The 9,722-nt window shown below is 41.6% G+C and overlaps 1 pseudogene; it reads right to left on the bottom strand.

Moving 5' to 3' along the window:
* Window positions 1-7,190: 7,190 nt before the first annotated feature.
* On the bottom strand, window positions 7,191-9,120 carry LOC104709441 (uncharacterized; annotated as a pseudogene).
* Window positions 9,121-9,722: the final 602 nt, after the last annotated feature.

Genomic DNA, 9,722 nt, shown 5'->3' with positions numbered 1-9,722 from the left:
TTCTTATGTTGAAGATATATATCTGATAATTATTTGTGTGTATTGTAGAGATGATACCTTATCTCTTAGGCACTGAAAGAAACAGAGAAACAGTTGATGTGACTCCATTTAAAGTCCTGGGCCCTAAAAGGTTCTTACGTCGCATTAATATTGATGCAAACTGTGGATTATTCATTCTTAAAATGGTGGAATGTCACTCAATGGGCGTCGAAGAGATGATGAGTAGACTTCAAGAAGAGCTTTCAGAAGATATAAGATCCAAGTTATGTTTTGATATCTACCATGATATCATACTTAAGAAGATTGAGATGTTTAGAGGTTGATTTTTGTTATCAGATGGTAGACTCTTCTATGGATTTATAAATTTGCAATGGATTTATTGGAATCATATGTTATGTGTTTTGGGATTATGATTTAAATGTTAAAGATACTTAGTTAATGGTGTGTTCTATGAAACTTTTTTAATTTTGAATGGTATTTGTACAGATTAGGGAAAGGATGAAAGTTATTTAGGAAGGATTTAGGTAAAATCAGGATGGCATTCCTCAAAAAAGAGAAAAAAAATCAAGATGGCATTTCTCAAATGCTCATCTTGGGGGATCGAACCATCGACGACGAGGATTTTCAAGTGGGAGAGTAACCAGTAGGCCAAAGCCTATTATTCAAGAAATAGATATAAACATAATAATATATCTTGAAATATTAAGGAAGGGTTTACAAAAAATCAGGATGGCATTCCTAAAATTGTTAAAGATATTTAGTTAATGGTGTGTTTTGTGAAACTTTTTTAATTTTGAATGTTATTTGTAATTTAGGAAGGATTTAGGTAAAATCAGGATGACATTCCTCAAAAAAGAGAAAAATTAAGATGGCATTTCTCAAATGCGCATCTTGGCGCATTGAAACCTCGAAGTCGAGAATTTTCAAGTGGGAGAGTAACCAATAGGCCAAAGCCTGTTATTCGAGAAATATATATAAACATAATAATATAACCTGAAATATTCAGGAAGGGTTTACAAAAAATCAGGATGGCATTCCTAAAATTGCGGGGATGGAACCCAAGAGGTTTGAACACCCGAAGTGGAGGACTTTGAAGTGGGAGAGTAACCAGTAGGCCAAAGTCTGTTATTCGAATATTGTTTCATAACATTAGTTAATATAATTAAATAATTATGAAGGGATTAGAAAAAATCAAGATGGTATTTCTCAAATGCGCATCTTGGGGGATCAAACCCTCGAAGTCGAGGATTTTCAAATGGGAGAATAACCAGTAGGCCAAAGCCTGTTATTCGAGAAATAGGTATAAACATAATAATATAACCTGAAATATTCAGGAAGGGTTTACAAAAAATCAGGATGGCATTCCTAAAAATGCGAGGATGGAACCAAGGAGGTTCGAACCCTCGATGTGGAGGACTTTCAAGTGGGAGAGTAACCAGTAGGCCAACGCCTGTTATTCGAGAATTAGGTATAAAGATTATAATATATCCTGAAATATTCAGGAAGGGATTACAAAAAATCAGGATGGCATTCCTCAAATGCGCATCGAGGAGGTTCGAACCCGAGACTTTGTTAATTTACAAGTGGGAGAGTAACCAGTAAACCATAGCCTATTATTTAGAGAAATAATTAAAAACTTTGTGTAACATCCGCGAACCGGTAACTGCAATTTTGGTCTGAGTGTCGATCGACACCATGGGTTCGAGGGAGTGAGACCAACTTCGGGGAGTCTCGTGATCTCGGCTATGCAGGCCGGGAGGATGATCGAGAAGGGACGTGAAGCCTATTATGTTACAATCTCGATGTCGGAGTCTGTGGGGAGTCTTCTGTCAGAGGTATTCGGGTTGTGGAGGAGTTTGAGGATGTGTTCCAGTCATTGCAGGGGTTACTACCATCTCGGTCTGATCCCTTCACGATAGAGTTGGAACCGGGGACAACGCCATTGTCTAAGGCGCCCTACAGGATGTATCCAGCAGAGATGGCGGAGCTTAAGAGGCAGTTGGAGGATTAATTGAGTAAGGGCTTTATCCGTCCTAGTTGTTCACCGTAGGGAGCACCGGTGCTGTTCGTTAAGAAGAAGGACGGGAGTTTTCGGTTGTGTATCGACTACCGAGGTTTGAACTGGGTCACTGTGAAGAACAAGTACCCTTTCCCGAGGATTGATGAGTTGTTGGATCAGTTGAGGGGTGCTACTTGGTTCTCCAAGATTGACTTGGCATCGGGTTATCATCAGATTCCGATACATGAGGTAGATGTGAGGAAGAGTGCCTTCAGGACAAGATACGGGCATTATGAGTTTCTGGATGTGTCAGTCATCATTTTCATCGACGACATCCTGGTATTTTCCAAGAGTCTTGAGGAGCATACAGTACATCTGAGAGCAGTTCTGGAGAAGCTGCGGGAGCAGAAGTTGTTTGCTAAGCTGAGTAAGTGCAGTTTCTGGCAGCATGAGATGGGGTTCCTAGGCCACATTGTTTCGGCAGAGGCAGTTTCAGTGGATCCCGAGAAGATTCAGGCCATTAGTGAGTGGCCGAGGCCTCAAAGTGCCATTGAGATTCGGAGTTTTCTGGGCTTAGCAGGTTACTACAGGAGGTTTGTTCCAGGATTTGCGAGTATGGCACAGCCGATGACTAAGCTTACAGGGAAGGATGTCCCATTTGTGTGGTCATTAGAGTGTGAGGCGAGTTTTGTAACTCTCAAGCAGATGTTAAATACCACTCCGGTGTTAGCACTGCCTGAGCAGAACGAGCCCTATGTTGTGTATACAGATGCTTCTAGAGTGGGGTTGGGTTGTGTGCTTATGCAGCTGGGGAAGGTTATAGCTTACGCTTCGCGGCAGTTGCAGAAGCACGAGGCTAATTACCCTACTCATGATCTGGAGATGGCCGCAGTGATTTTTGCTCTGAAGATTTGGAGGTCTTATCTGTATGGCGGGAATGTACAGGTATTTACAGATCACAAGAGTTTGAAGTATATTTTCACTCAGCCGAAGCTGAATTGGAGAAAGAGGCGTTGGATGGAGCTAGTAGCGGATTATGATCTAGACATAGCTTACCATCGTGGTAAGGCTAATCTAGTTGCAGATGCCTTGAGTCGGAAGCGGGCGGCTTCGGCTCAGGAGCAGGATATGGAGGTATTGATAGGTGAGATTAGTGCATTGAGTTTGTGTGCTATCTCACAGGAGCCTTTGGGTTTGGAGGCAGCTGATCGAGCGGATTTGCTGAGTAGAGTGCGGTTAGCTCAGGAGAGTGATGAGGGATTGCTGAGTGCCTCTAAGGCTGCAGGTTCGAAGTATCAGGTCTCTGCTAATGGTACTATCCTTGTGCATGGTCGGGTTTGTATGCCCAAGGGTGAGGATTTGAGGCAGGAGATACTGAGAGAGGCTCATTCGAGCAAGTTCTCTGTTCATCCGGGAGCGACCAAGATGTATCGTGACCTCAAGCGGTATTATCACTGGGTCGGATTGAAGAAGGACGTAGCCGATTGGGTTGCAAAGTGTGACACCTGTCAGCTAGTTAAGGCGGAACATCAGGTTCCTGGTGGTTTATTGCAGAGTTGCCCATTCCAGAGTGGAAATGGGATTTGATCACGATGAATTTCGTGGTGGGATTACATGTGTCGAGGACGTTTGATGCGATTTGGGTCATTGTGGACCGTTTGACTAAGTCTGCCAACTTCCTAACCATCAAGAAGACTGATGGAGTAGCAGTTTTGGCCAGGAAGTACGTGATAGGGATAGTCAGATTGGATGGTGTGCCTGCTAGTATTGTTTTTGATAGAGATTCCAAGTTCACTTCGGTGTTCTGGAAGGTGTTTCAGGCAGAGATGGACACGAAGGTGCATATGAGTACAACCTACCATCCTCAGACGGACGGTCAGTTAGAGAGGACGATCCAGATTTTGGAGGATTTACTGAGGATGTGTGTGTTGGATTAGGGTGGTCATTGGGCAGATCATCTGAGCTTGGTAGAGTTTGCTTACAACAACAACTACTAGGCGAGTATTGGGATGGCTCCTTATGAGGCATTGTAGGGGAGGCCTTGTCGTACACCGTTATGCTGGACATAGGTGGGGGAGAGGAGTATTTATGGTGCGGATTTTGTTCAGGAGACCTCGGAAAAGATTCAGGTTCTGAGGCTGAACATGAAAGAGGCTCAGGATCGGCAGAAGAGCTATGCTGATAAGAGGAGGAAGGATCTTGAGTTTCAGGTTGGTGATAGAGTGTTCCTCAAGATGGCTATGTTGCGGGGTCCGAACAGGTCATTGTCAGAGACTAAGTTGAGTCTGAGGTACATGGGTCCGTTCAGAGTGGTTGAGCGGGTGGGACCAGTGGCATACCGGCTGGAGTTGCCTGAGGTTATGCGTGCGTTCCACAAGGTATTTCATGTGTCGATGCTGAGGGAGTGTCTTCACAAGGGTGATCGGTTGTTGGCTAAGATTTCTGAGGATCTTCAGCCCAACATGACCTTGGAGGCGAGACCATTGAGGGTGCTCGAGAGGAGAGCCAAGGAACTTCGGAAGAAGAAGATTCCTTTGATGAGAGTCATGTGGGACTGTGATGGAGTAGAGGAGCAGACTTGGGAGCCCGAGGCGAGGATGAAGGCAAGGTTTAAGAAGTGGTTTGAGAAGCAGGCCGCGACTTGAGCTTGTCTAGCCGGGTCCAAGTTGTAGTCCGTGGCTGGAGCGGGTACGGAGTATTCTAGCCCATCTCTCTTAATACTTGGTCGCTTAGGGGTGGTTGGTTGTGCGACTAAGTACCAAGATGAGGTGGTGTTCGGGATGCGGGTTAATCGATTGGATCGTGATATCTTATTTTTCTTATGTATTTTCGTTAGGGTTGTAACAATTATGACATTTTTTAGATTAATAAGATGAGTATTTTTCTTTATTTTTGACTGTTATTGTCATGGGAAAAAGAGAAATAGCTCGGGTTTCTATTTTTGGAATGTTTCCATAAATAGGAAGTTTCCACAGAAAGGAAGTTTTCTGAGTTAAAAAATTTCTAAAAAGGGAAATTTTGTGGAAAGTGTTAAGGTAGATCTAGTCGGGAGATACTTGAGGGCATCAGACTTGTTTGCTCAAGGCCGTGAGGGCCCAATTCATGTGATACCGATAGCTCGATGGACTTTGGTTCGAAGGGTGGGAGTGGTATGTTGCTTTGGATAACGATCCGAGAACGCGCTTTAGGGTGACGACCCAAGAGCGGGATATTTGGGACTCACTGGATACCGTAGTTGTGAGCCGTAGCTCGGTAGTGAGCCGGTATGTCTCGAGGGTTGCGACCCGAGAGCGGGGGGAATGTATGTGAGTGAATTCCTGGATGCCGTAGATTAAGTCGGCATGATTCGTTGGTTGCGACCACCGACGGGGGAAGCACTGAGTTGTGAGCAAATAGGTTCTTGGATGTGAGTATATTGACTAGAGGGAGACCTCGGGTTGCGACAGTTGCACGGAAAACCTTGGCTGACGGTATTTAAGTCCAGTCGGAGGATGTGCGGGCCGTGTTGACGGTGGCACGGAGGTCCTTGACTGATGGACCGTGCTGCAGGATTCGAGGACGAATCCTTATTGGTGGGGGAGAATTGTAACATCCGCGAACCGTAAACTGCAATTTTGGTATGAGTGTCGATCAACACCATGGGTGTGTCGATCGACACCATCTTTTTCGGTTTCGACCGGTTTGATTTAATTGTTGTTTGGTTTGGTTTGGTTCAATTTGAAATCCCTAAATCGTCATATTTAAGGGTGGGTCGACGAAAAGGGTTAGGAAGGTTCTCTTTTGTCGCCGCTTAAGTGTTTGAGAGAGAGAAAAGGAGATTTGTGAGTGTTCTTGAGTTTTGGAGAGATTGTGGTGGTTTTTGGGGAGATCTATTGCTGGGATTGCATCAGAAGATTGCTAGGAGTGTGGTACAGCTGTGTTTGAGCCAGTTTTTCCTGCAAAAGAGGTGAGCGCATGACTATGGCTTATCTAAGCTTGAGAAATCTATGTTTCTTTGTGATTTTGAGTTATTTGATTGATTCCTTGTTTGCTTGTGGTTGTTTGATGTTTCTACGTCCTTATATGACTTATGGATGAGTTTGAGATGAATGGGAGAAGCGGGAATCTGCGAGAGAGCGTTGAGGAAGACGATGCTTGGCATTAGTGTCGATCGACACCTTCGGTGTGTCGGTCGACACTTGTGCGAGGACGGCTCGAGAATCTTTGGGAGTGTCGGTCGACACCAGGTTGTCAGTGTCGATCGACACTGGTATGATGTCGGTCGACACCAGGTTGTCAGTGTCGATCGACACTGGTATGATGTCGGTCGACACCAACCTTTGTTGGTCGACGATTGCTTGTTTCCGGGTTTGATTGTTACTGTTGATGATTGCTTGACATTAAATTCTCAAATGCTTGTGTGTATAGCCCAGTAGATGGGAGGATTGCCTCACTGTGTATTTTTAATAATACTCATGCATCTCAATATGTGTTTGTGGTGAAGGTAAAGGCAAAGTGTGATCGTGGAATCAGGGCGATGAGGAGGAGGATGTTCTAGAGGCTTGATTGATTGTGGTCTAGCCATTGTTAGGTTGCTAGAATTGAGCTGATAAAACATTGTGGGATGTTGGAACTTAGTTATTTCTTTGTTAGTTTTGGAGTATTGTTTTGTTGGTCATTGGATTGTTAATGTTGGAATTTTTATTGGTTTATTGGAACTGTTTTGGTTATCCGCTGTTGTTGATTGTATCTAGGTTGTTAGTGGGTATGAGACCACTAGTAAATTAAAAAAAAAAAAAGAAGGGTTGTTTCACTTTGACATATATCAAGAAATAATAACTATTTATTTTAGGAAATATATTTTGTTATTTAGGATAGCATTCCTTAATAGTATAAAGGTATGTAATGTAAGAAATAATGATGCAGAAATGCATTCCCAACCTATAAAAACACAAAAACACAACAATGTGCATATAAGAAACTGAAAGCTTTCATAAATAACAACATAAAGGTAACACAAATTGCATCTGCTAAGAAACTTAATTATATTTAGGAAGGATATTCTGAAATTCAGGATGACATTCCTTTACAGTAAAAAATATGTTGTCTTAATGTTTCATAGAACAGAATGGATACCCAATCAAATGAAAACTATTAATTCAAATTAAAGAATAGAGTATTGTAAAGTATGAAACACATCATCCTTGTTGTGTCATCCTCTACCACACCTACAAAAAAAATGAAAAATGTTAAAATACATATCCCAAAAATGTCACAGATTCAACATATAGCTTTGTCACTAACCAATAATCATATGGTAAGTCGGCATGTACTCTTATTGTGTCCTGATGTGCCACATCTACTGCACTTGTGGCTCTGAGACTTCGAACCTGGCACCCCAAATTCTCCAACAGATCGCTTTCTTTTTTTGGTGGTCTCCCACTGTTTGGCTTACTAAATGGAGGTGCACAAAAGAATTCGTCTATAACATCAGGGAAAGTCCAATCATTTATATCTCCATTCGGGTGTATGCTTTCAGCATATACTTTAGCCCATGTCCCAGTCCAATAGCAAATATGAACAAACTGGTTTTCATCCCTATTTGAACGCTTCGCAGCAGCAATGGCGTGAATGCACGGAATTTTGTCGATGTCAAAAACACAGCAACTGCAATGCATGTTCTTCAAGTGAACAATAAACTTGTTAATGTTGTCCTTCACCTCAAACTCGTCTTCATCAACTTGGAAAACGTCAAGTGTCATTGCATCTGAGAACCTTAATACCAACTTCTTCACTACTTGCGGCGTGACAAGCTTGTCATGTTTAGTAGCCTTTTCACGTCTCTCATGAAACCACGAAGTCAAAGTTAACCTGATTGTCTCCAGAAGAGAAAGAACTGACAACTCTCGTGGTTCTTTCAACATCGAATTAAATGACTCTACAATGTTTGTTGTCATAATATTGTAACGATTTGAAGGAACATTGGAACGAGCCCACTTTCTGAAATCAGCTTTTTTGTAAATACTCAGCCAACTTAGGATTTGCATCTTGAATCTGGATGAATATTTTAGCAAACTCTTCACGAGTATAAGCGATGGCTGCAGATTCAACAAGTGGCAAATATGATTGACCCTTGAAACTTACTTTGATGTTGCTTCCAAGGTGGTATTTTGCAGATTCCGTGATGTGATGCTGGATACAAATCTGTAAGTGCTTTTGCAATGGACGATGCACGATCAGAGACAAACACCAAATCTGGTGCATCAGGTATGATAGTACGAAGACACATAAAAAACCAATTCCAAGATTTATCATTTTCTGAATCAACAATAGCAAAGCCTATCGGGTATAGGTGATGATCTCCATCTTGTGTTGTAGCTACTAATAAAGTTCCCTTAAATTTCCCTTTCAAGAAGGTACCATCTACTACAATCACTCTTATCAGCAAATCAAAACCTCTTATCGATGGACCGAATGCAATGAACACATATTTGAACTTATTACCAGAATCCCTCTCAAGATAAACAATTGATCCTGGATTTCTTTCCTTAGCCATGAACAACCATTTTGCTATGTTGTGGTAATTGTCCTCAGGAGTTCCTCTAACCAAAATCTGAGCTGCCTCTTTTGCTCTCCAAGCTTTTTTGTATTTTATATGAACACCATGATCTAATCTAACTCTCTCAATTATCTGTTTTGGCTTGAGTCCAGCCTTCTTTTCTGCAAAATGACTGCAGATAAACGAACCAAGAAGTTTTGCAGTGGCTTGCCTGTGGTCTGCATTCCTGTACGTTCTATCACAATTGTGTTCTCCCATATACTTAATCACTACAAAGAAATCAGATGACTTGAGCTTCATTGCACGCATCTTCCAGTTGCAACTAGGATCGACACATCCCAATATCAATCTCGTTTTGTCTGACCACAAAGATCTGAACTCAAACTTGAACTCAAGTGCAAACAGCCGCATCTTCATCATCAACTCTGGTTTGTTTTTGAAATATTTCCCCTCATGTATATAATCAGACGTTTGAGTGTGATGTGAAAAACCTATAGGAATACCATCATAAATCAATTTTTCAGCAGTTGAACAGGTATCAGTATGTGATTCAGAAACTGTGGCACCACTTCCACTTGGTTCATGAAACTCCTACAAACATAAGCACATTTTAAATGTAACAATTAGGGAATGCCTTTATATCTGATAAAGACTTTAGGATGACTTTCCTGACATATAGATATCAGACTTCATTTCACCATATCCTTCTTAATGAACAAAGAAAGATTATAACTAGATATATGACTCTATTATATATACTCACAGAAAGCACCTATTACAAAAAGCACTTATGTATTCTATGATTTGTAAGACATTGTATTTTGAGTAAAAAAATAGAGCCTAGTTTACCTTGGTTAGATAACGAACTGATGCAACAAATATATCACTATTCGAAAACTGAAAACCTTGAATGCATCGGGTGTTCTCTAAAGTAGTTGACTGAGTATTACTTTCGACATTGCCAGATTAAACAGGCAGCTACATTAAGAAAAAAAAAACAACATCAAATATAGAAAAGACATACTAATGCAGTAAGAAAACTACAGTGTATTCACTTACTGTTACACATAAATGATTCAACTCAGGGTCATCTTGAAACTTCCTGATAAACGTCTGTACTTGACGATCATTTCGCAAATACATTGGTGGAGGGTCTTCTACCATCAGATTGATCCTTGAAGAAAG

Source organism: Camelina sativa, chromosome 1, assembly GCF_030686135.1.
Source record: "Camelina sativa cultivar CO46 ecotype springtype chromosome 1, ASM3068613v1".
NCBI classification, from domain to species: Eukaryota; Viridiplantae; Streptophyta; class Magnoliopsida; order Brassicales; family Brassicaceae; genus Camelina; species Camelina sativa.
This window is presented reverse-complemented; position numbering and strand designations above follow the sequence as displayed.